This window comes from Aquarana catesbeiana, linkage group LG05 (assembly GCF_042186555.1).
Source record: "Aquarana catesbeiana isolate 2022-GZ linkage group LG05, ASM4218655v1, whole genome shotgun sequence".
Classification (NCBI taxonomy): Eukaryota; Metazoa; Chordata; class Amphibia; order Anura; family Ranidae; genus Aquarana; species Aquarana catesbeiana.
Window position 1 is genome coordinate 267297298 of NC_133328.1, and position 26688 is coordinate 267323985.

Consider the following 26688-nt stretch of genomic DNA (forward strand, 5'->3'; position numbering starts at 1 on the left):
ATGCAGACTGCTGGTTTTCTTAATGGAGCATTTGTGAACAGTAGAAGTGAAATAACTCTGTCAATCATTGTTCTACTGACATCACCAAAGTGTGCACTGTCCTCTATTTCAGCTAAAGCGCTAGGTATTCCTAACAAAGGTATAGTCTTATGAGAAATAGGTGCATGTGTGCATATCCAGCAATTAGTGGTATTCAGTTTCTTGGCAGCTTGCAGGTGCATAGCTACAAAAGAGTTATTGAAAGGCTCTGCTAGCTTGGCATGATATTCATGTGTGACTTCCCTCCGTGCTCTTAGGTCAGTATCTGAAACCGGTTCAAGTTGTGACATTTTTTCCATTATAGTAGCATTAAAAAGAAAAGTGTCTTGTATCTTACCCTTTTCTTTCTTGTATGTCCATTCATATGCCATGACTGTAATCCATACCACCACTCCACCGCAGAGGATAACACTCCAGAGCTTCACATTCATCTTAGGCCCTAGGAGATTCATTCTGCAGTTTTCTTGCTTGCGCATGAGTCAGTGGGGGTACAGAACAATTCTTGCCAGTAGCAGACCGGCTTATATTCTCTTTTGGAATCACAGACTTCTTACAGTGTGAACCATGCACCCAATATTTATAGTCTTTCAGCTTCACTGCAGTAGGAGACACAAGAATGACCTGAAATGGTCCTTTCTACTTAGGGGACAAAGTAGTCCGGGGTGTGTAATTCTTAATATACACCCAATCTCCTGACTTTAGTCCATGAGTTCCTTCACTCGTGTCCACAGGTTGTCCTGCTTTGGCTCTGGAAAAAGTATCAGAAACACATTTGCCAGTTTGCAAACATATTCTATCATGGAATCTTGACCATTTATTAAAGTCACTGTCTCTGGCTGCACAAGAGATGAATGTAGTCTTTTAGGCGGTCGCCCATACAATATGTCAAAAGGTGACAGTCCATGTTTCTCTTTAGGGGTAGTCCTAATGGTCGTCAAGGCTATAGGTAATGCTTCTACCCATGTGCTTTGTCCATTAGCAGTTATTTTGGCTAAATACCCCTTCAGGGTTTGATTGCTGCATTCCACCATCCCACTAGCCTGAGGTCTGTAAGGAGTATGCAATTGCTGTTTCATACCCAAAATATTCACTACTTCTGCCATAAGTTTATTCTCAAAATGTGTCCCTCTATCTGAGGAAATTAATGACCCTATACCAAACCTTGGGATCAATTCCCTCGTCAGACATTTTACCACAGTTCTGGCATCATTTTTGGACGTGGGCCACGCCTCTGGCCAGTTCGAAAATTGATCAATGCAAACCAAAAGATACTTAAATCGACCACAAGGGGGCATATCTGAGAAGTCAATTTGCACAATATGAAATGGCTCCTCAGTATGTGGAATATGCTTCATGGGAGTGGGCACTGACTTCCCAATGTTATGCATTTGACATATAGAACATTCAGTAACCTGTTTAGCATCATATGCAGAAAAACCTGGAGCCCACCAATCTCTGGCTACCACCCGACACATCCCTCCTGTTGAGACATGGCAAGGCCCATGGCTCAAAGCAAACAAAGAAGGAAACAATGTTGGAGGAGCAACCAGTCTGTTTTTTAATCTCCATAGACCATCTGTCCCACAAACAGCTCCCTTTGTGGTCCAAAAGGATGTATGAGGCGAGCTTGCCTGCAGGACTGATAGAATGTCCAGATCCACTTGAAGATCTGTGAGCAGGAATGTTGGAAGCACTGTAGTTGGCTCATAAGAATGTATAGCATCTTTAGCATACCTATCAGCCAAAGCATTCCCAAGTGATATACTATCATCTGCTCTGGTATGTGCTTTACATTTAATTACTGCAACTTTAAGAGGCAGCTGGACCGCTGCCAATAGTCTAACAATTAACTATTTATGCTGTATAGGGGTTCCTGCTGCTGTCAAATAACCCCTTTCTTGCCAGAGTTGTGCAAAACTATGCACTATGCCTACAGCATAAGCTGAGTCACTATAGATATTTACAATAGCCCCTTCTGCAAGCTCCAAAGCAACACAAAGAGCAGTCAGTTCAGCTGCCTGTGCTGATTTTGAATTCTGCAGAACCTCAGTATGTAGTCATTTATTGTCACTATTAACTACTGCACAAGCAGCAAGTGTGAGGCCATCAGTCCTTCTAATGGAAGATCCATCTACAAACAGATCAGCATAAGATGGCAGACCTGAGATGGGTTCATTCTGCAAGTCAGGTCAGGGTTTGATCACATTGTCAATAAAGTTAGCACAATCATGAGTTAGGTAGACAGAATCCTCAATCTCCTCGTTGTCATCTTCCGGCAAGAAGGTGGCCGGATTCAAGGTCTGGCAGCGTTGGATTTTGAGGTTGGAAGCTGATAGCAAAACCAAATGATAATGTGTTATTCGTTGAACAGAAAAATGTTTAGTGTAAGCACTGTTCAGCATAGCTTCCAAGTCATGCGGACACATTAAATACAAAGTATTGCCCAGTACCATGTCAGCAGTTTTTTCTACCAGCAGAGCAGCCGCTGCTACTGATTTTAAACAACCAGGAAGTCCTCTAGCTACACTATCCAGGGGGTAGCTGTAGTATCCTACTGAGCGATGTTGGCCACAGAAATGCTGTGTCAAAACTCCATTTGCATGGCCATTCACTTCTGTACAAAAAAGATAAAAATCTTTGTTATAGTCAGGCAAACCTAAACTGGGTACAGTTAACAAAGACCTTTTAATCAACTTGAATGATTCTTGGACCGCTGGAGTTAACTCATCCGAGGTAAATATGTAATTGCTTCTTGTATGGCCTTTCAACTAATCCTGTAGGGGACCTATAATTGTAGAATATTGAAGTAAAAACTGCCTACAATATCCTACTAATCCAAGGAATGCTCTCAACTGTTTTCCAGTTGTGGGCATTCGTTGCTTTGCAATTACCTTTTTCCTTTTATTTGTCAAATGTTTAATACCTCGGGAGACACAGTGACCCAGGTATTGTACTTTTAATTTAACCCATTGCACTTTTGCAGCATCTACTTTTTGTCCTATACTGGCCAGGAAATTCATTAAAGAGATAAAATCCTCAGTACAAGCCTTTTCATCAGAGGATGCTAGCAGGAGATCATCCACATATTGCACTAATATTGATCCCATGGGTGGCTGCCACTCATCTAATTTATCCTTGAGCTCCTGAGAAAAGCAACTGGGGGAATCATGATACCCCATTGGCAATCTGGTCCAGGTAAGTTGTCTTTTCTCAAACGTGAAGGCTAGCAACCATTGATCATCTGGATGAACAGGAACGCTAAAGAAGGCTGAGGCAAGGTCAATTACAGTAAAGTGAGTTGCTGAAGGAGGTATTGTTGCCAGTATAGTAGAGGGGTTGGGTTCCCACAGGTACTGATGGTATAATTACCTTGTTGACTGCACGCAAATCATGTACCAATCTCCATCGACAGCCATCCTCTCCTGCTTTTACAGGTTTGGGAACTGGATAGATAGGAGTATTAGCAGAACTCCTACAAGGAGTAAGAACACCCTCCTGTAGTAACTCCTCTATTACTGGCTTAATACCTCCAACTGATTCAGGAGATAAGGGGTATTGGGGTAGTCTAGGTACTGGTAGTGTAGGGTCTCTATTTAACCGCACAGGGGCAACTTTCATAAGGCCAGGAGTGTTTGCTCCTGTTACCCATATGGAGGGGTCAATTTTTTGTTTGGCCTCTTCTGGAATTCCTCCCTCCATATCAGCTACTAATAAAGGCATAAACAACAGATCAGTTGCTTCCTCTTTTAAGCTATGCGGTATGTCAATGACAGTTTTACCCGGAGATAAAGCAATGGTTACCCCCATTTTAGAAAGTAAATCTCGTTCTAATAAATTACAGGGGGAACGTGGAAACAATACAAATGAGTGTTCTGTTGAATGCTCTCCCAATGTCACCGGTACCGATTGTGTAACCCTTGCCGAGATTATATTATTACTTACTCCAACCAAAGAAACCCTTTCATTGGAGAGTGGTAAGTTGGGGTCAAAGACATTCAAAAGGGACCGTGAAGCCCCTGTGTCTATGAGACCACACAAATCAATATCGTTTACATTTATTTCAACCATTGGCTCATCAACGGAATCAACTTCAATTACAGCTAAAGCTTGATAAAATGGGTCATCTATATTGTCACCACATCCCACCTTATCCTAGCGACCCCTACAGTCCTTGGCTATATGCCCACTCAATCCACACTTATAGCAAGTGGGGGAGGCACGAGGCTGCAGGGTGGGGGGTCTTACTCTGTTTGGAATGATTTGTTGGTATCGGGACTGAATTCTAGGGTTTCTGCGTTGTCCCTCATTTTGTCTCCAATTGCCATGCCTTTGCCGTGGTACCCCATAATTAGAGATATATACCACTCCCGAAGGTGGGTAAGGGGGGGGCCGCTACCAGTACACCCTGAGGTGTTACCTGCACTGTAGATACCGGTACCCCCTTGGGCTCCGGGACTTTTTCCTTAACCTCTGGTAGTTGTATATTCATCATTTTTGTTTTCTCCTTCTTTTCTACCTTGTCTTTCCTTTTTTGTAACACTTCATAAGCTATTTGAGCAATCTCAACTAACTCAGGGGCAGGTTTCTTTCTCCATCCCACTGTACGAAGCTCTGTTTCTTCCCTAATCTCAGGCAACATTCCACCCACCAATACATTCACCAACTCTGGTCGCTTCATATCACTTTCATCATCTGGAATCCAATCAGTATGCTTCTGAATAGCATCCTTGAATCTATTCCAGTAATCTAACACATCCTCACTTTTCTTCTGCACAACATCCATCAATGTTCGCATATCTTGCCCTTTATCAAAAGTGGTTGTTACCCAATCTTTTAAAATCTCATTCAATCTGTCAATTGTTTCTTCATACACAACTGGATCTAGTGGTGGATCTTCTATTTTTATAATCCCTTGATCATATGCTCCTTTTTTCCTTGCAAATACATTCCATACATCCACATACTTCTCTGGCACAGCACAATCAATCAAGATCCACATATCCATATATGTAGCCTGTTGCGTTTTCTCTATTCACATCACATAACTTTTTATACCATTTCTTTGGATATTTTTCTAAGTTGGGCAGATCAGTAATAATTGCCCTAATTTCATTGGGTTTCCAGGGGACATAAACTTTTCCTATTCTTGCGGTATAATTACCCTGGTCTTCTTCTACATGTAAAGCAGCTTTCTCTGAGCACATTTTATAGGGGGACGGTTTTATATCCTTCCTGGATACTTCTTCCCAGGCTGCTAAACATTCAATCCCCCCACATTCAGACATTTTAAAAAGCAGATTAAACAATGCATCAATTGTAGGTGTATTAAGGGACCCTTCTGGCGGCCACCATTTAGATGGGTCCTTCTTATACTCCTTTTTTGTTAGTCTACACCATTTTACATGATGCTTCAGGGCATCTGGGTCTCCACTCACCATCATTCTGATAATAGGAGCACTTGGTTGTAATTTAGCAATACTTAGCCCTGTTGCTTTTGCTATTTTCAATAACTTTTTTGCCCTATCTTTTGTTAACCCAAATGTATTCATGACGGGTAAAACATTTTTTTCAAGCAAATTTCCCATATTTATCACAATTTCTCATTAATCTCTTCAGAAATGACAATAATTTGGAACTCCGGGACTGAGAGCTCCACCGTTTATCTTTATGGCTGTGTACCAGCAGCCCAGTACATAAGTTGAGATATCTTGCTCGTCCCTGTCCATGCCTGCGGGACCATGAGTCAGCGGTAATATGCACCTTACCGCCCACCGCCCTGTTCTCTCAGAAGGACGTCTCCTTTCTGAGTGGCAATAGGCTAGTCCCTATCTAGACTCCCTATTCCAGAGAACATACAGCAGGTCATTCACCCATTTGTGGATATCCGCTGAAGGCAATACCTATCCGCCTTAGGAACACAAACGTTCAAAAAACATACATACAAAAAATTCAACACCACCAACTTCTATTCACTCTTTAGAAATTGTGGTACCTGCACTTATACATCCCTTCACAAAATATATATTATTATTATTATTCAGGATTTATATAGCGCCGACAGTTTACGCAGCGCTTTACAACATTAAGGCAGACAGTACAAGTACAATACAATTCAATACACGAGGAATCAGAGGGCCCTGCTCGTTAGAGCTTACAATCTAGGAGGGAGGGTCAAGTTATACAAAAGGGTAATAGCTGTGGGGGATGAGCTAATGGAGAAAATAGTGCAGTTGTTAGATGGAGGCAGGATAGGCTTCTCTGAAGAGGAAAGTTTTCAGAGATCGCCTAAAAGTGGATCAATTTGGAGACAGTCTGACAGATTGGGGTAGGGAGTTCCAGAGGATAGGCGAGGCTCGGGAGAAGTCCTGGAGGCGGATGTGAGAGGAGGTGATGAGGGAGCTAGAGAGCAGGAGGTCTTGGGAGGAACGGAGATGGCGATTAGGTTGGTATTTTGAGACTAGGTTAGTGATGTAGCTGGGGGCACAGTTGTGGATGGCTTTGTAACTTATTGTTAGTATTTTGAATTTAATTCGTTGGGCGAGTGGTAGCCAATGGAGGGATTGGCAGAGAGGGGTAGCAGACACTGAGCGGTTTGTAAGGTGAATGAGTCTGGCAGCAGCATTCATGATGGACTGAAGGGGGATAGTCTATTTAAAGGTAAGCCAATGAGGAGTGAGTTGCAGTAGTCAAGGCGAGAGATAACCAGGGAGTGAATCAGGAGCTTTGTGGTTTCACTGGTTAGAAAGGGACGTAGTTTAGAGATGTTGCGGAGGTTGAGGCGGCAAGCTTTGGAAGGTGATTGGATGTGGGGCCGAAAGGAGAGTTCAGAATCCAGGATAACACCTAGCACCCTGACATGTGGGGACGGGTGGATGGTTTTTCCATTGCTTTTGACAGAGAAGTCCGGGGAAGAGGCACGTGGGGGAGGAAATATTATAAGCTCGGTTTTGGACAAGTTGAGTTTGAGGAAGTGGTGTGACATCCATACAGATATGTCGGTTAGTAAGTTAGTGATGCGTGAGGAGACTGATGGGGTGAGTTAAGGGGTGGAGAGATAGATTTGTGTGTCATCAGCATAGAAATGATATTGAAAGCCGTGAGAGGCTATCAACTGACCCAGGGAAGAGGTGTAGATTGAAAATAAAAGAGGTCCAAGAACAGGACCTTGGGGGACCCCGACAGAGAAGGGAAGAGGAGTGGAGGAAGTAGAATTGTAAGTGACACTGAAGGTGCGTTGGGATAGGTAGGATGAGAGCCACTGAAGAGCACAGTCACGGAGACCGAGGGAGTAAAGTTTTTTGAGGAGGAGGGGGTGGTCAACCGTGTCAAAGGGAGCTGAAAGATCCAGAAGTAGGAGTACAGAATAGTGTCCGTTGGTTTTTGCAGTTAGTAGGTCATTTGTGAGTTTTAAAAGAGCAGTTTCTGTGTGTTGATGGCGAAATCCAGATTGAAGGGGATCAAGAAGGTTGTTTTTAATGAGGTGGTCACTCAGTTGGTTGTAAACCAGGTGTTCAAGGAGTTTAGAGGAAAAGGGGAGCAAGGAGATAGGGAGTAGGTTGTTAGGATTGGTGGGGTCCAAGGACGGCTTTTTAAGTATGGGGGTGACCAGTGCATGTTTTAGAGCATTGGGGAAGATGCCAGAGGTGAGGGAGAGGTTGAAGATGTGGGTTAGAGAGTGTAGGATGGGGTCAGAGGGTGACCTTAGCATTTGAGAGGGAATCGGGTCCAGGGGACAGGTGGTTAGGTGGGCGATAGAAAGGAGTTTAGCAACTTCGTCTGTAGTAGCAGATTTGAATAGGGGGAGTGTCAGTTGTACCTGTTGACATGGGGTCTTAGCTGGGGGAGACACCTGTAGAGCGGAGATTTCATTGCGGATTGTATCAATCTTGTTTTTGAAGTGATTAGTGATTTCCTGGGCAGTGAGTAAGTCAGTGGGTGGAGGCGGTGGAGGACAAAGTAGAGAATTGAAGGTAGAGAAGAGTTTACGGGGATTGGATGAGAAGGTGTTAATAAGCGTTGTAAAATAGGTTTGCTTTGCAGTGTGGAGGAAAGAATAGTATTTTTGGAGGGCAGATTTGTATTGGTTGAAGTCTTTGAGAGACTTAGTCTTGTACCACAGACGCTCAAGAGCACGACTACGTTTTTTGAGAATTTTAGTGTCATCTGTTTGCCAGGGTTGTAGGGGTCGAGGCCTGATTCTGCGTGTAGTGAGGGGAGCAAGCTTGTCCAGGGTGGAGGACAGAGATTTATTGTAGATTGACGTGGCTTGGTTGGGGCAGGACAGGGGAGAGATTTTGTCATAGAGGTGGTCAGTAGCAGAATAGAGGAGAGAGGAGTTAGACTAAGAAGTTTAGAAGTAGCAGGAGTGTTTGTATTAGCAGGGATATTGAAATCCCCGAGAAGGATTGTGGGAATATCCGAAGAGAGAAAGTAGGGTAGCCAGGCAGAAAACTCATCAAGGAAAGTTGATAATGGTCCAGGGGGCCGGTAGATCACAGCAATTCTTAGGGAAGTAGGAGAGAATAGACGTATACAGTGGGCTTCGAATGATGAGAGGGAGAAAGATGGAGGAGGGTGAATAACCTGGAAGGTGCTCTGGGGGGATAGGAGGAATCCCACTCTACCTCCCTTGTGTCCATTAGGCCTAGGGGAGTGAGTCCAGTGAAGGCCACCCTGGGAGAGGGAAGCAGGAGAAGGGGTGTCATATTCGTGGAGCCAGGTTTCGGTGAGAGCAAGTAGATTAAAGGAATTAGTGACAAAGAGGTCATGAACAGCAGTGAGTTTGTTGCAGACAGAGCGGGCATTCCAGAGGGCGCAGGAGAGAGGGAGGCTGATGTTGGGATGTATATATATATATATATATATATATATATATATATATATATATATATATATATATATATATATATATACATTGTCATTTCTGGAGACAAGGAGAAAAGGCAAGCACTTAAAATGATCATTCTTTAGCATGCTTTAAATTATAATAGGTACCTTTAACATTCTCAGTAATCATGCAGAGACAAAATGCAGGCAAAATCAAATAGGAAACGTGTTACCTTCTGTGGCTGCACTCCCCCAACTGGCCCCTCAACACCGCACACAAAAGACAGTATATATGAGAAAATAAAAGTTTTCTCACCTGAGGCCTCTTTGCTGCTGTCCGTCCTGGGGAGGGTGTTGAGTCGGTGGTGGAGATGCAGACAAGAAGACAAGCTTCGGGGTCACCACTGTGAAGTAGAGCTTTGAAATAAAAGACATCAACACCAGAAGAGCTGCATTCATCTCATGTATGTTTACTTCAGAATATGCACTGTACATACAGAGGATCACTTCTTTTAATTAGGAGTGATCCAGATTACAAAGCGAGTCAAACTTTTATAGAAACTTGTAGCATTACATTCTATGCCGGGCAAAAGCCCAAAGTTACACGTCACAAGTACGCATTTCACCAAGTATGTCAACACAGCTTTTGGCCAGTTTTTTGGGTTATCGTGACCTGGATATTTTTAATTAAGGAATTATTTTGACAGAAAGGGAAGAATAGTTATTTGGGAAAGGTTAATTTGACTTTTAGACAGGGACTGTCTATGTCAACATCTTCCCATATCACATCCTTTCCGAGAATTGTGTAAGGTCATTGGCAGAACATTTAATTGTCAACTGGTCAGCCACTTGTGTTGCAATACCAAAAGAATTCAGAAACATCTTAGAGAAAAACAAGAATAATAAGAAGTATCAGAAATACAAATTCATGTTGAAGAGGAACTCTGCATACATAGAAAGATATGGTTCATATATTTCATATCTTCACACACTACTGCACCCTGTCCTGCATCCTTCCCAGCTGCCAGCAGAGTCACCCAGTGGGCCGTGAAAGATAGGTAACGTCCCTGTCCATGCCTGCTGGACCATGAGTCAGCGGTAATATGCACCTTACCACTGACCGCCCTGTCCAGCGAGGCATTGCCTTTCACATGCTGGTAGAGAGCCGGAATCGCCTTCCGTGAAAAAAAGTGGCGTTTGGGAACCTGCCACTGAGGAACCGCACATTCCACAAACTCACAGAAGGGGGCAGAGTCTACCAACTGAAAAGGCAGCAGTTGAAGTGCTAGCAATTTAGCCAAGCTAGCATTCAACCACTGGGCATGTGGATGGCTGGGAGCGAATTTTTTTTCGGCGGTGCAGCAGCTGGGGCAGGGAAATTTGCCTGGTACAATCAGACGTTGGTGTACTGATAGCAGATTGCCCGCAAGTACTTGGCAGTGACACACCTAATTCTACACCTTCATTCCTCTCAGTGCAGGTTTCTGAGAGGACTGAAGGTATAGTGGGGTTGGAGATCCCAGCTGATGAGGAGCAAGGAGAGGTCCGCTTTGTTTATTGGTGTGGGTCTTTTATGTATGCTTGCCAACGGACTGCATGGCAGGTCGACATATGTCTGGCCAAGTATGTGGTGCCCAAGCAGCTGCTGTTTTGGCCACGCGAGATACGCTTCAGACATATGTTGCAAATAGCAATGGTGCGATCTTCTGCACTCGTCTCAAAAAAGGCCCACTCCAAAGAACTTGTGGAATAACAACAAAGACAGCAGCACCCAGCACATGCGGAGCTCTGCAGTGTGATGCAGCCGGTTGGCTGCCCTTAAGCTGGCTCCTGCAGGGCATCCTGCCTCCTTGGAGATGTGCCTCCTCCTCCTCTCCTATCAGGCACCCATGTAAAGTCAGTGACCTCATCATCCCCTCCCTCCTCGTCACTGGAGCAAACCTGGCAGTATGCTGCAGCTGGGGGAACATGACTGCCAGTTTGCTGTCCTTCTTGGGCACCCCCTCTCTCTGGGCTCACATAACTACCTTCCTCAAGCTGGGTACCATCATCGGAGCCCTCAAAACGCTGCGCATCCTCCGGCAGCATGTACCCAACACTGTGGTCAAACAGTTCGGGGGACTCCTGAGGACATGGTGGTGCTAGGGAAGGAGTGACTGATGCCATTGAGCCAAGGGAAGAGGCCACTTTGGCAGCTGCTTTGGCAGACAAAGTACCTTGAGCCTGGGTGAGAGAGGATGAGGAGGATGAGGATGAGTATCCAGTACACTGACTTAATAAACTGCAGCTTAGCTCAATCGACTGCCAGCCTATATTATTAGGAAGAGAACAGGGATGGTCTGCAGTCAGCACACTAAGCCCAGTATACAGTACACTGACTTAATAAACTACAACGAAAATAACAGGAACACTCTGAAGTGAAATCTAGCTAAACTGAATACAGTGTGTATATATATATATATATATATATATATATATATATATATATATATATATATATATATATATATATATATATACACACACAACTCCTGGGATGCATATATATATACTAAATACACTGACTGCAGCTACCTGAATTGCCTGCCTGCTCTATCTAACTGAAATGAAATGACACTCTGACTCTCTCTCTATCTCTCTCACACGCCGCAACACATAGTGTGGGGCGTGTACCTACTCCCCTGAGCCATGATTGGCCAAAGGCACCCTTCCTTTGGCCAATTATGGCTCTCTGTGCTGACGGCGCTGATTGGCCAAAGCATGCGGGTCATAGTGCATGCTTGGCCAATCATCATTGAATTATGGACCATGATGCACCACTCGAATTTGGCGCGAACAGCCCATAATGTTCGAAATTTGGCGAACGGCCGAACATCCAATGTTCGAGTTGAACTTGAGTTCGACTCAAACACGAAGCTCATCCCTACTCTGCATCAGTGGCTGCTATGAGGATAAAAGGAGAGAAAGTCATGGTGTGGCCTCCATCCTCCCCTGACCTCAATCTTATTGAGAACCTTTGGAGCATTCTCAAGCAAAAGATCTATGAGGGTGGGAGGCAATTTACATCCAAACAGCAGCTCTGGGAGTCTATTCTGACATCTTGCAAACAAATTCAAGCATAAACTGTCCAAAAACTCACAAGTTCAATGGATGCAAGACTTGTGAAGCTGCTATAAAATAAGGGGTCCTATGTTAAAATGTAACGTGACCTGTTAAAATGTTTAAAAAGTTAAAATGTTGTTCAAAGTTTGATTGAAATAGCTTTTGATTTCAGTAAATATGCTGCAAACACAACAAATGACAATTTTCAGTTCTTTACAACTTATAAAGTGTTTTAAAACGTACTGTGCGTACTAATTTGGACCAGTGTATTGTAAGTTTTTTATTTTGAAAAAAAAAAGTGTTATCATTAGGACGTTTGTTCAATAAAATTTTAATTGTACTCTTAATAGTTGATAACATGAGAATTATGTTGACTGTTGTTTACATCAATTATTTAGGTAAATGAGAAAAATATCATTGGCATAATAATTTGGAACAGGGTGTAAGGAAAACGTTTTAAATTAGTTTTGGATGGCGTTTTTACCCCTGTATTTAAATTGATAACCATTTTCATCGTAGAAGAAAGAAATGGGGAACTCAAGATTTTAGAGTTGCCCCCTGAACAAGAAATGAGGGCAAAATTTAAAATGGGGCAAATGTTCTGGGGACAACTATATGGGGGGGTTCCCCTCACTTTGGGAGATTCCCTATAACTTCCTGCTGTGTCTCTGGGACAGTAAGTAAAGGGACACTTCCCTAATAGTACACAGACAGCAAATATAAGCACCCTAGCAGGGTTTTTTCTGACCCTTCTCTGCTCTATCCATAACAAACAAAACTATTGGCTATACCCTCAAAACATCACATTTGATGATTATTGTTTTATGCAGCTTAGATTACCATTGAGGTGATAGTTATTACATTAGGTTTTCTTCAGAAGAATTTGAGTGTTTACATACATAGATTTATACTGGGTCTTTAACCACTTCAGCCCTGGAAGGATTTACCCCCTTCGTGACCGGGCCATTTTTTGCGATACGGCACTGCGTCGCTTTAACTGACAATTGCGTGGTCGTGCGACCCTGTACCCAACCAAAATTGACATCCTTTTTTCCCCATAAATAGAGCTTGGCATTTGATCACCTCTGCGTTTTTTATTTTTTGTGCTATAAACAAAAAGAACAACAATTAAAAAAAAACAAAAACAGTTTTTTACTTTTTGCTAAAATAAATATCCCCAATTAAAAAAAAAAAAAAATTTTTTTGCTCAGTTTAGGCTGATATGTATTCTTACATATTTTTGGTAAAAAAAAAATTGCAATAAGCGCAAATGTTATAGCGTCTACAAAATGGGGGATAGATTTATGGCATTTTTATTTATTTATTTTTTTACTAGTAATGGCATCGATCTGTGATTTTTATTGGGACTGCGATATTGCGGCGGACAATCCGGACACTTTTGACACTTTTTTCGGACCATTGACATTCATACAGCTATCAGAGCTAAAAATAGCCACTGATTACTGTATAAATGTCACTGGCAGGGAAGGGGTTAACACTGGTGGGCGATCAAGGGGTTAACTGTGTTCCCTCGGTGTGTTCTAACTGTGGGCAGATATGCTAGGGCGTATATACTAGGAACACAAGATCTGTCTTCTCTCCCGTCAGAACGTGGATTTGTGTATTTACACACACAGATCCTTGTTCTGGCTCTGTCAGGAGCGATCGCGTGTGCCCGGCGGACATCGCGGCCACCGGGCATGCGTATTGGCTCCTCAGTACCGTGACGGGCGCGTGCCCCCTATATCCATTAAAACGGCTACCATACAGCTATGGCGATTCGCGCAGGGGAGCCATTCTGCCGGCGAGCGGTCGGCAAGTTGTTAAAACAATGGACCCTGTTTCAGAATGATTGTTGCTGGGAGATGTTCACTGAACCTCCTGTCCAGCGTAGGCAAAAATATAGGTGGGAAGCTAGAGAAACAAAAAAACTGTGAACTATGTATGTTGTCTGTTGTTTTGCCCACCACTTTGGGGTCCACCTTTCTGGTCTGTTGTCAGTTTAGTCTAACATATTACCATTCCACCACATACATTGCCTTGCAAAAGTATTCACCTACCTTGGCTTTTTACCTATTTTGTTACATTACAGCCTTTAGTTCAATGTTTTCTTTAATCTGAATTATATCAGAACACAATAGGCTAAGTTGGTGAAGTAAAATTAGAAAAAAATATATACATAAAACTATTTTTCAGAAATAAAAAACTGATAATTGGCATGTGTGTATGTATTCACCCCCTTTGTTTTGAAGCCCATAAAAAGCTCTTGTGCAACAATTACCTCCAGAAGTCACATAATTAGTGAAATGTCCACCTGTGTGCAATCTAAGTGTCACATGATCTGTCATCACATATACACACCTTTTTATTTTTTTTAAATCAGAAAAGAGTTTATTGAACAAGATCAGTGAATATACATACAGTTAGAGAACGTACATACTGATAATTACAGGTCCGGGTACAGACATACTCAGTCACGAAATACTTTTGCAGAAGTAAGACAGCATATACCTTTATGAGTATATAGATAGTTATTTTATGTCATTCACTTAAATGAACTCTACATCTGGTTCCGAGCATATCCAATCAGCATATCTGTAGATTAACATATCAAGACCAGTAGGAAAATGAAATAACTGTACCCCATGGGGGAATAAACTTACTTTAACAAATTGCGTTTTTAAAGAGTATGGTATCTCCACCTCGGTGCTTCACCCAGATCTCTTCTTGTTTATGCATTTTACCCATCTATAATCTATTCGAGCTCCCTTATTCCCAGACTTACATTTGTAAAAGTCTGTCCATCACCAACTGGGTTGGGCCTAAACCTGGAGTATCCAGCCATGGTTGCCACATTGTATAAATTGTTTTCAGAACATTACGGTGTTGATAAGTAAGCTTCTCACGTATAAGCAATCTATTCACCTGTTCCACCCATTTTTTTTTTTTTTTTTTTGAGAGGGGTGCACCGGTCCTGGAGGTACTGCAATACCAGGTCGATGCGTGGAGTGGACAGAGCAAGCTCTTCTTCCATCTCCCTGTTCTAAAAATCCATTTAATATATGGTCCCCAGATAGGGGACGTATCAGATATTAAACTGATAAGAACAGATTTTTTTGATTGAAAATGTATACTTTATTTTAGAAAATATACAAAAAACAAATACTTAAACAGGGTACATTCTGTACTGCGACGCAGCGCATAAATACACTACATAACAATACATTGCCAAGCATACAAATAAATTACATTCATCCTGCGGTATGATGCCTAATGTGTTGTGCAGAGTAGTAATACCCCGAAACATCACATCATGCATGACGCCGCATTACCCTGAAAGCAGTACTTAAAAAAAAATTTCAAAAAAAAGTCCAGTTATACAGTCAAATAATATTCAAATGGGCAACGGGTGTGATGGGGGGGGGGTGGAGAAGGTGGGGTAGGGGAGGGAGTAAAGAGTTCACAGGCCAGAAGCTTTATTTGAACTGCCAAAAGATACACGGGTGGGAGGGGGGGGGGATGGGGGAAATCTTCAGACCTCCTCTTCCTCCTTGAAGTCCATCAAGTGATAGTCTCTGAGCAGACTGTGAACCAGTCTGCGGCAGTCCTCGATGGACATCCTCTCCCGCTGGTGGATGAGGCGCTTTCTGGCGCACCATAAAGCGTCCTTAAAGCAGCACAGCACCCGCCAGGCACCGTCAATGTCCTCCTGTGAATGAGTTCCACAGAAGAGTCCGTTCAACACACCAAAGTGTGTGATAGCAGTCTGTGGTACAAAGTCTTTGAGTTCAGGTTCCAAGGCCCTCAACAGGTCCTGTGCAAAGGGACACTCCCAGAAAACATGCAGAGCAGTTTCCTCCTGGATGATGCAAAAGGGGCAGTGCCTGTATCTGCACAGGTTTCTGGCATGCATGAATGTCCTGAGTGGCAACCCCCCTTGGATTGCCATCCATGCCAGATCTTTGTGCCTGTTGGTGAGTCTCTTTGAAGAAACATTTCTTCAGACCACTTTACAAGTGGCTGAAGGGAGGCCTGGAACAGTCTCATCAATGTCCGATGCTCTGATCAACTTGTGGATAGTTTTTGGCTTCCACAAGTCGGGCTTCACTCCATGTAGCCCCAGCTCCTTAATAAACTTGAAGGTGTCCAAGTAGTACCAAGGGGTGTCCCAGTTGTAGGGGATGGAGCTGTCCCATTTGTCCCAGCCAAGGGTCCTCCATAGAGGCAGGAGGAAAAAACGGGACATAGAGTTACCACCAGAGTCCACAGTTCTGTCCACCAATGTCCTGCGGATGCAGTTACAAGCAAAGCACACCCTCAATAGTGTAGCGATGTCGGGCACGCCCTTACCGCCCTTGAGGGGTTCCTTGAACATAACCGCCCGCTTCACTCTGTCCATTTGGGAGCTCCAGATGAAGTGAAACACCGCCCTGGTGATGGCCTTACAGGTGTTGACCCGAGGGGGCCAGGCCTGGGCGAGGTACTGCAACACAGGGAGGATCTCGCTGCGGAGTACCAGTGTTTTGCCTTCGATGGTGAGTTCTCTGAGGCTCCAAAGTCCAAACTTCTGTCGCATCTTTGACAGTCTTTCCTCCCAGGACTTCAGGGCTGCGCCCTCAGCTCCAAACCAGACCCCAAGGATTTTGATGAAGTCCGTCTTGACGCTGAAAGGAATTGGTGCAGAAGAAGGCAGGAACCACTTTCCGAAGAGCATGACTTCTGACTTCCCGCAGTTGAGCTTTGCCCCTGAAGCTTGGCCGAAGTCCTCACAGGTCTGGGCGAGTGTGTCGATGGAGCGCCGATCAGCACAGAACACCGTCACGTCGTCCATGTAGAGTGAGCACTTGACCTCCCGTCTGTCTGGTCCTGGTGCAGTGATCCCTCTGATCTCTGGGTTCCGTCTGATGCTTCGGGCGAAGAGCTCTATACAACAAACAAAAAGCAGAGGTGAGAGAGGGCAGCCTTGTCTGACCCCAGACAAGATTGGAAAGGGGTCAGTTTTCCAGCCATTAACCAGCACCAAACTAGAAATGTCAGTGTACATCACATTCACATACGAACAAAACATTTCCCCAAGACCAAACCTGCGCAGAGCTCTGCACTCATGGGAGACACGGTCGAAGGCCTTCTCCTGGTCAAGACTGACCAGGGCCGCGTGCACACGGCGGCCATGAATGTACTGGACCGTGTCCCGGACAAGCGCAAGGCTGTCCGCAATCCTGCGACCAGGAATGCCGCAAGTCTGATCCGGGTGGATGATCTGTCCGATGACAGACTTCAGCCTGTTGGCCAGGACCTTGGCGAGGATTTTGTAGTCCACGTTCAGAAGAGAGATCGGACGCCAATTTTTAAGATCCGATCTCTCCCCCTTCAGCTTATACAAAATCGTGATCATCCCCTCCCTCAGCGACGGAGGCATTCTGCCCTCCACCACCATCTCCTCGTACAGCTCGAGCAGGTCCGGGCCCACGAGATCCCACAGTGCTACATAGAGCTCAACTGGGAGACCATCGCAGCCCGGGGTCTTGCCTCGCCTAAAGGATTTAACGGCAGAGTGCAGCTCCTCCAGCACCAAGGGGGCGTTGACGGTTGATGAACCTGCAGGATCAATTTGGTTAGAGATACCTGACAGGAACCTGTCGGCCGCCTGTGTGTCCGTTTCTTTCGGGGAGGAGAGGTTGGTGTAGTAGTCGCTGACCACTTGCATCACAGCCTTCTTCCCCTTCTGGAGTGTTCCGGTCTCGTCGCGCAACTCTGACAAGGGTGTGTGTCCTGAGTGAAGTTTCCTGAAAAAGAAAGAATTACACTTCTCACCTTTCTCAAGATTCTCCACCTTGGCACGGAAGACAATGTGCCTGGATTCTTCCTCAAAGTGTCCTTTCAGGCACCTCTTGGTGTCCTCCAGGTCCTGCCTAATGTCCCAGCCACAGTGCTGAAGGTCCTGCAGGGACTGCAACTGACGCTGCAGTCTCCTGAGTTCCCTCCTCCTGGCACACACACGCTGGCGTCCCCTTGCCTGAAAGAAGCTACGCAGCTTAACCTTCACAAACTCCCATCAGTCACTTACCCTTCCGAAGAATCTCTTTTCCTCCGTCCAGGTGGCATAGGCCTCTCGGAGTTCCCCCATCAATTCCCCGTTTTCCAGCAGGGTGCTATTCAGCTTCCAGGAACCCGGTCCGTGGGCAAAGCCCTCGCCCAGGTCTCCCCGAAAGTGAATAGCCCTGTGGTCAGAGAATAAGCAGGGGACCATGGAGAACTCACGATGCTTGACTGTTCTTGAAGTGAGCACAAAGTCAATCCTGGAACGCACAGATCCATCGGGTCGGCACCACGAATAGTTCACGGTCCCTTTCCCTATGGATCCCACGGCATCCTACAAGGAGGCCTCCGAGATCATCTCCTTGAGCAGCCTAGAAGTAGCATCAAGTTTTGCGTATATGCTGGAGCTGCGCCCATCCTCCTCGATCGGACAGTTAAAATCACCGCCGATCACTACTGTTCTGGTGGTGACGAGTTGGGTCCGCAGGGTCTGGAAAAGTTCCAGCCGCGCATTCTTGTCTGGGGGGGCGTACACGTTGATGAGCCTAACTGGCTCTTTTACCCACGAGCCGTCTATGACCAAAAGACGGCCACAGACTAGCTCATGGATAGTGTCAACCGTGAAACGCCCACCCCTGACCAGAATGGCTACGCCTGCAGGCTTGCAATCGCCACCCCTGGACCAGTAGGAGGGACCAAGGGTCCACTGGGAGGACAGATGGGTATACCTCCTCAAGGGGGGAAGGGCGCACTCCTGAAGCATGTAGACATCACTCTGCTGACTTGAAAGAAAGGTCAGGACCGCTTGCCTTCTAGATGTATCCTTGATACTCCTCACATTAATGGAAAAGATTGAGATCTCAGCCATAATGAAAAAGGGTATGAGGGTCTAGTTAACAAGGGTCCGAACTTACCTCCCCGGAGGGGGAGGTGGCTCTTCCGTTGCGTCTTCTGCCTGTCCTGTGTTCTGGGCCAGGCCCAGCTCCTCAAGGACAGACTCCATCATCTGCTGGCTGATGTGGATGTCGGGGGGGAGGTCATGCTCGGGGTTGACCACGATCTCCTCCCCTTCCCCCTCCTCGCCTGCAGACTCTAGATCCTCCACTACTTGCTCGGGTCCATCGCTGTCGCGTTGGACCCCGTTGGGCCGTTTGGTGGAGGTGGCAGGTTCCTCCGCTGTTGGGCTCTCTGGCTTACGTTTCCGGCTTCCTCTTGGGCCACTGGTGGGGGTGGAGGGGGGTGGGAGGGTGGGGAAGTCCTCCAGGGAGGACAGGTTGGGGGGGGAAGGGGTGGGGAGGGGCTCCTCCGGCACAGAGGGGGTGGGTGGGGGTGTGCTGGAGGTAGGGGATGGGGCAGAGGCAGGTGGGGCGGGAGTGGACTTACCTTTGGCCTTTCGAGGTTCTTTTGGTTTTTCTGGCAGCTTTCTCCCGGATGGCTTACCCTGGCTTACGGCTCCAGCATAGGTTCGGGTCCTCTGGGGGCAGTGTCTGAAGACATGCTCTGCCAATCCGCAAAGGTTGCAGGCTTTGGACCTCGGACAGTCCTTGGTCTCGTGGCCTGTCACCCTACAGAACTTGCAAGCAAGTTCTGTACAATCCTTCCCTATGTGTCCCGGCTGCCCACACTTGTTACAGTTGTAGGGTATGCCGGGGTAGAAGAGGATTCCTGCGGAGGATCCCAGGGAGAAGAAAGACTGCAGGTGCTGGATGTCCCCCGAAGGGTCTTTCCTCAGTTTGCAGAGCACAGACCACTTACCTATCCAGAAGCCGTTGGCATCGAAGATTTGGATCGGGTCCTTCACCACGGTGCAGAACCTCTGGAGGTAGGTGGCTATGTCCTTTCCACTGGTATGGGGGTTCCTCATGGCCACTGTCACCCGCTTTTCGTCCCGTGTTATGGGGCAGTTCGCAGTGAACTTCCGGAAAGGGGATTCAGGGCCACTGGTCTTCACCATCTCCCAGTATCTTCTGCAGACCTGGAACGACACAAAAGTTATAAAGAATATACCTCTTGTGAAGGCCTGCACAGAAAGCGTCTCCACTTTGCTGAACCCCTGTTCCAGGATCATCTTCTTTCCAAAGATCTCCGGGGTCATGTCGGGGACTCTTCCGTCCACCTCCTTCAGCTGCAGCACGACCGTCTGCTTCATCCATGGCTCCAAAGCTGGGAGCCCGTCTGCAGGCTGGTCTGGCTTGGCTGGTCCTGGTCGGCTGGTGCCGGCCGGGGTAGGGGCGGGGGTTGAGGCAGCGGCATTCCCAGGCTTGGAGGAAGTGGCTGGGACGGGGTTCTTCTTCTCTTTTCCGGTCTTCTTTTCGCTCTTCCCCATCGTCAAGGATTTGGATGTCGCTTCAGATGTTTCTTAGGCGGCTTCCTTCTGGTTCCTCGACGTCTTCGCTCTTTTTCGTAGCCTTTACAAAGGCTCTAGCATCTACTGCCCGGAGGTAGTAATGCGGAGTAGGGGAGGAGGAAAGACCGCAATCTCGTTCCCTGTGGGGGCTAAGCCTCTAACCCAATAGCAGCAGGTAGGTGAAGCTGAATTTAATCAACGATCCTACCAGGCCGAGCAGAGGGTACCTCACAAGGACCAATTAGCTTGGATAGATGCAAGTGGTTCTCAACGTCCTAGCTGTGAAGCAGAGACACCCCTAAGGGCTAAAGTCGATACTACACTTGATCTTAGACAAAAGGCCGAGAAGCGATCCACCCATTGCCTGCTCGATGGAATTCTTGGGGTTATCCAGTGTCTCGCAATGGCTTTGCGTGCAATAAATAACAGACGTAATACAGCGATGTGACCGCTCGGTGAGAGAGAGGGAATCTCCAGGGCACCAAGCAGGCACACCACCGGTCCTGTGGCAATGGGAATTGGTACACACTTGCAATAGTGGTGAGGACATACTGCCAATACCTGAAGAGCTTTGGGCACTTCCACAACATATGTAATGGATCACCATGTTGTCCACATCGCTTTGGGCATAATGGTGTTTCTCTTAGTCCCCACTTATGTAGTCTAGTTGGTGTTCTGTATACCCTATGCAGTAAATATAAATGAGATAATCTTTGTGAGGCAGATACTGATACCAAAGGCGCAGATGTCATACACAAATCACATAACTCTCCATCAATAGGTCCCAAATCTCTTTCCCAACCTCGTCTACAGGGTAACGTACTAGTGTCATGGGTGAGATTAAGCAATCTGGTGTATACCCTGGATATTATGCCCCTCCTCTCATATGTCAACAAGACATCCGTCAACAAAGGATGTGATGACTGGGCCAGAGACGATATTCTACTCTCACATTGGATTGCATGTCTCAATTGGAGATACTTATAGAATTGATTATTGTGGAGGGAGAATTCGTCTCTGATCTCTGAGAAGGATTTGAGTATAGATCCGGTATACAATTGTGATATATAGTGAATGCCTGCTTCTTCCCATGCTTGAAAATCCTCAAGTTGGAGGGGCAGGAGGCGGAGCCTAGCAGAGCAGACATGCATTGTTAGAGCTCCACACCGCTGAGGAGAGAAGAGAAGGACAAAGCGGAGCCTGCAGGCTTAAAAGGTATCCATTTGAACCTTTTTGCCCCAGGGAACAAACTGTGAAAGTTTGGGCAGGAAATATGGTACTGGGAGGAAACCGTGGCAGAAATAAAAATCACCTCACAAAGAGCTCACAGGCACTCACTGCAGCTGAAGCAGCTCCAGTCACCTCACAAGATACAGCATCAGGGCGCTCTCACAGACAGAAAATGTCACAGCAAGACTCTCCATTTGAGTCAGATACAGAACAAATCCTCTCACAAACTTCTCCACAAGCCTCCTCAGTATCCCCAGTAATATTATTACAATTTGAAAAGATGCTTCATAAGGCTTTAAAACAAACCTCAGACCAAATAACAAAAAGCCTAACCAAAGAAATAAGAGAGCTGGGAAACCGCACCGCAGCCTTAGAAATAAAAATGGATGAAATTGAAATTACAACCCAAGAAAATATAACAAAATTGGAACAATTAAAAAAAGAGAATTTAATACTTCAAACTAAGCTCGAAGATTACGAAAATAGAGCCAGACGTTCAAACTTGCGCATAAGGGGAATACCTGAAACTGTGACAGACCTGCAATCTACTATTACTGCTCTATTACAAGAACTAAAGCCAGATATCCCTATTGAACGTTTAGAACTGGACAGAGTACACAGAGCCCTCACAGCCAAAAAGAAAGATGGACCCCCACGTGATATAATCACAAAATTTCATTATTACAGAACGAAAGAACAAATACTAATTGCTGCAAGAGAAAAAAAGGAACTTAATTTTCAAGGACACAATTATCAAATTTTTGCTGACCTATCCCAACTTACTATTACTAAAAGACGATCCATGAAACCCCAACTAATGGAACTGCAACGCCACAACATTATGTATCAATGGGGCTTCCCCTTTTCAGTCAGATTTAACTACCAAGGTACAATTTACAGAAGCAGATCAGCAGATGAACTACAACAAACCCTTTTAAAATTAAATCTGACAGAACCCACAAGCAGCAACACTCCCACACGCAGAAGAATGGCGTCATCTTCACCTTCAGGCAGCACCCAGAAAATTTCAGAACAAAATGGGAATCATCATTCTCACAAAAGAGGCCGTTATGCCACATCATCCATGGACCAAGAAGATTCAATGGACTGACATCCTAATTCCTGATATCTCTTCATTTATTATACTAAGAGATGGTTCTCTATAAAAAACCTATATTTATAACTGAATGTAACTGCATTCTGATAGTCACACACTGTGTGGGATCATGTTACATTCCAGTTATATTTCTTATTACTTCTGATTCATATAGCCTTAGAATATATAAGTGAAATAAGGAAATTCTTGTTCAGTTATATATTATCAGGTAATAACAATAGATTTGTTACTTTTTAGGACAAATATGTTCAATAATCCAGAAGTAATGGAAGCTTTTTCTTTCTTTTCTTAAAACAAATATATTATTACCTAACTAGTTCCTAGAATTATGTTTTTGTTTATTCTAATCTGAAGCAATACAACCTCAATTTTATGAGTTAACATATCTAAACAGTTACATATGAATAAAATATGTAATTGTTTACTCTAAAAGGGTTAAAATCCCAAAATAATTCAAACTATCTTCATCAATACCAAAGTTATTAACAGTACCTTTCTAACTGAATTATTTAGCCTAGGGCAAGACTAACCATATACAACCACCCTGGAATAAATAATTTCAACAAAAACTATATTCTGCACTCCAATTAATGAAACATCATTTTGATGTCTTTTGACATAGCACTTCTCTCCTGTAAGCGGAAGATCCGTGTACCCCCATTAGCCCTCCTCATTCTCCCAACCATATTATGTGGGAGTGTGACGAAGGCACTTATTCCCCTGAGAGAGATATTTATTCTCTTTCACGGGTAAATTGTGATTACTTGCAAAAAATAATTTATACAATGTATCATCTAATCTCATATGTTTTTTGTTTACTCTTTACTCCAGAATTCACTGGTTTCTTTTCTATCTATTCATCTCTTCAGTCCACACAGGTTGATCTGCGCAGTCAGCTCTGCATAACAAAAAGTAAGTCAAAACTATTTGATCTATTGCCATGGCACCACTGAATATACTTTCCCTGAATGTTCAGGGAATAAATGTCCCTCAAAAAAGGACCAAAGCCTTCCGTACTTTCCATAACAAGAAGGCTCACATAGTATGCCTCCAAGAAACACACTTCACCAAAGATTCTACTCCAAAATATATTTCTCCTTTTTATCAACAAATTTACACGGCTTCTGCCTGTACCAAGCAAAGGGGAACTCTAATTGCATTTCACCGATCCACACCATTCACCTTATCATCAGAAATTAAAGACCCAGAAGGTAGATACCTGATACTCATGGGTTATATAATGGATACAGCAATCACGGTGATTTCCTACTACGCTCCTAACAAACAACCTACACCATTCCTCTCACATATATTACAAGTGATTAATACACACAAAATAGGAACAGTGATAATGTGTGGGGATTCGAACCAGGTCCTCCTCCCATTTCTAGATAAATCACCTTTTACACCATCCAAAATAACCTCTAGATTACCTTTTTCTCAACTTCTTTCCAAATACAATCTGGTAGATTCATGGAGAGAAAGTAACCCAATGAAAAAGAAATTCACTTATTTCTCGCACCCTCATCAAACCTTCACCAGAATAGATCATATTTTTCTAACAATAGGAATGATACCAGAAATTATTGCATCAGATATAATTCCGATTCCGTGGTCTGACCATAATGCAGTATACACTACTATAGCCTCAGCCATACCAAAAGCGCATGACCCAACGTGGTACTTACCGGACATAATGCTCAAACACCCACTACATCAGATGGCCATTGAACAAGCTTTAAAGAAATACATATCAATTAATAACACAACAGACATCTCCCCAATAACACTGTGGGAAGCTCATAAGCCTGTCTTGCGTGGTACAATACAAAGACAAATGGCACTATTTAAACGGGAACGCAAAAATCTAGCAAAAAAACTAGAACTCAATTTTAATGCAGCCTACATATCATTTCAAGATAATCCATCTCAGAGTACAAAATCTCATCTGGAAAAATCTAGATTGGAATACGATCTATTTCTCACTGAGTCAGTTGATAAATCCCTCAAACGCTCCAAACACAATTTCTACATGAATACAAACAAACCAGGTACATATTTGGCTCGGGCATTAAATTCAACTAACAAATCTTTCAAACCAATACGTTTGAAATTATCAAAAAATGTTTACACTTGTAATCCAGTTAAAATAGTCCATAAATTTCACTCACATCTCGCAACTTTATACAAGACAAACAATGAATTTAATCCTACAGAAGCTGAATCCTTCTTCTCAAAAATAACCTTACCTGAGTTATCTCAGAATCAAAAAAGCAGTTTGGATGAGCCTATAACTATAGATGAAGTTGCTAACGCCATAAAAGACCTAAAACTTAACAAAAGACCAGGCCCAGACGGCTACTCGGCTTTATACTATAAAACATTCTCAGAAATACTCTCTCCCATTCTCACTGAAACTTTTAACAAACTTCTAGATGGACATTCTTTTCGGCAAGAAACACTAATGGCAATTGTTTGTATGATCCCAAAACCTCTTTCTGATGATACTTCCTGTGTGAATTATCGGCCTATCTCTCTGTTAAACCTCGATATTAAATTATTAGCAAAAATAATAGCAAAACGCCTCAATAGCATTATAGGAAAATTAATACATAGAGATCAAGTAGGCTTCATGCCAAATAGACAGGCAGGCGATAATATACGCAGGGCAGTGTTATTGGCACATATTGCTAAAAAACGGAAAATCCCTTTATGTTTTCTATCTCTCGATATTAAGAGGGCATTTGACACAGTATCCTGGCAATATATGCAATATTCATTACAAAAATGGGGTTTTGGACCCCACTTTTTAACATGGATCAAAGCATTATATAATAAACCCAAAGCCTATATAAAATATGCTGGATACAAATCTGAAGCCTTTAATATCGAAAGAGGTACCCGACAGGGTTGCCCATTATCTCCCTTATTATTTGCCCTTATACTCGAACCCATGGCCCAATACATCAGAACAAACCAAACTATAACTGGCATTGAAGTAGGAGGTATTACACACAAATTATGTATATTTGCAGACGATATATTACTTTTTCTATCATCACCACAGGTCTCTGGTCCTAACTTAATACCAGCTCTTGATGGGTTTGCAGCCCTATCTGGCCTTATGATTAATCCTAAGAAATGCCTCGTGCTTAATATTTCACTCACAAACATGGAATTGATCCCGGCTAGGGCTGCACTCCCATTCACATGGGCAGAAAAATCAATCCCATATCTTGGAATTCATTTAACAGCATCTCATTCTGACTTATTCTCAACCAATTATCCTCCAGTATTAAGACAGATCACAAATCTAATAAAACAATGGTCGCAACTTCCTTTATCCTGGATAGGGAAGATTAATGCAATCAAAATGACTATTCTACCCAAATTGCTTTATCTATTCAGAGTCCTCCCTATTCCAATTCCTTCCTATTTTTTGAGAATAGTACAAAAAAGAGCAACTTCGTTTATATGGGGCTCTTCTAAACCACGTATACCTATACACACACTACATCTTCCCAAAAATAAAGGAGGCCTGGGATACCCTAATTTTACTAACTACTACAGAGCAGCACATTTGGCCAGTCTGTCCAAATACCATGCAAAACAGGAAATCCCATTATGGGTATTTATAGAGGCTTCAGAAAATGACTCTCTATTAATATCAAATTTATTATGGCTTGATCCTAAAGACCGCTTTAAAATTCATAATCCCATAACTAAACACTTCTTATCTCTCTGGGATAAACTAAAAACCAAATATCAGTTACAATCTCCACACAATCCTCTCCTTTCTTTTATCAGAAATCCGGCCTTTTATCCGGCATGGATCTACCCAAATTCTTTTAAAGCTTGGACAACATCAGGCATTCAGACACTAAATGACTTCATAGCATCTAAATCATTCCTTTCATTCCCATCGCTTAGAGAAAAATATGATCTACCAAATTCTGAGATATTTAGATATCTCCAAATCAAAAATTTC

The 26688-nt window shown here is 44.0% G+C and overlaps 1 protein-coding gene and 1 pseudogene across 1 annotated transcript in view; one reads left to right on the forward strand and one right to left on the reverse strand.

Moving 5' to 3' along the window:
• GALNT12 (polypeptide N-acetylgalactosaminyltransferase 12) overlaps window positions 1–26688 on the forward strand; it is a 530970-nt gene that overhangs the window by 489189 nt on the left and 15093 nt on the right. The window lies entirely within an intron of this gene.
• On the reverse strand, window positions 14926–15099 carry LOC141146397 (U2 spliceosomal RNA; annotated as a pseudogene).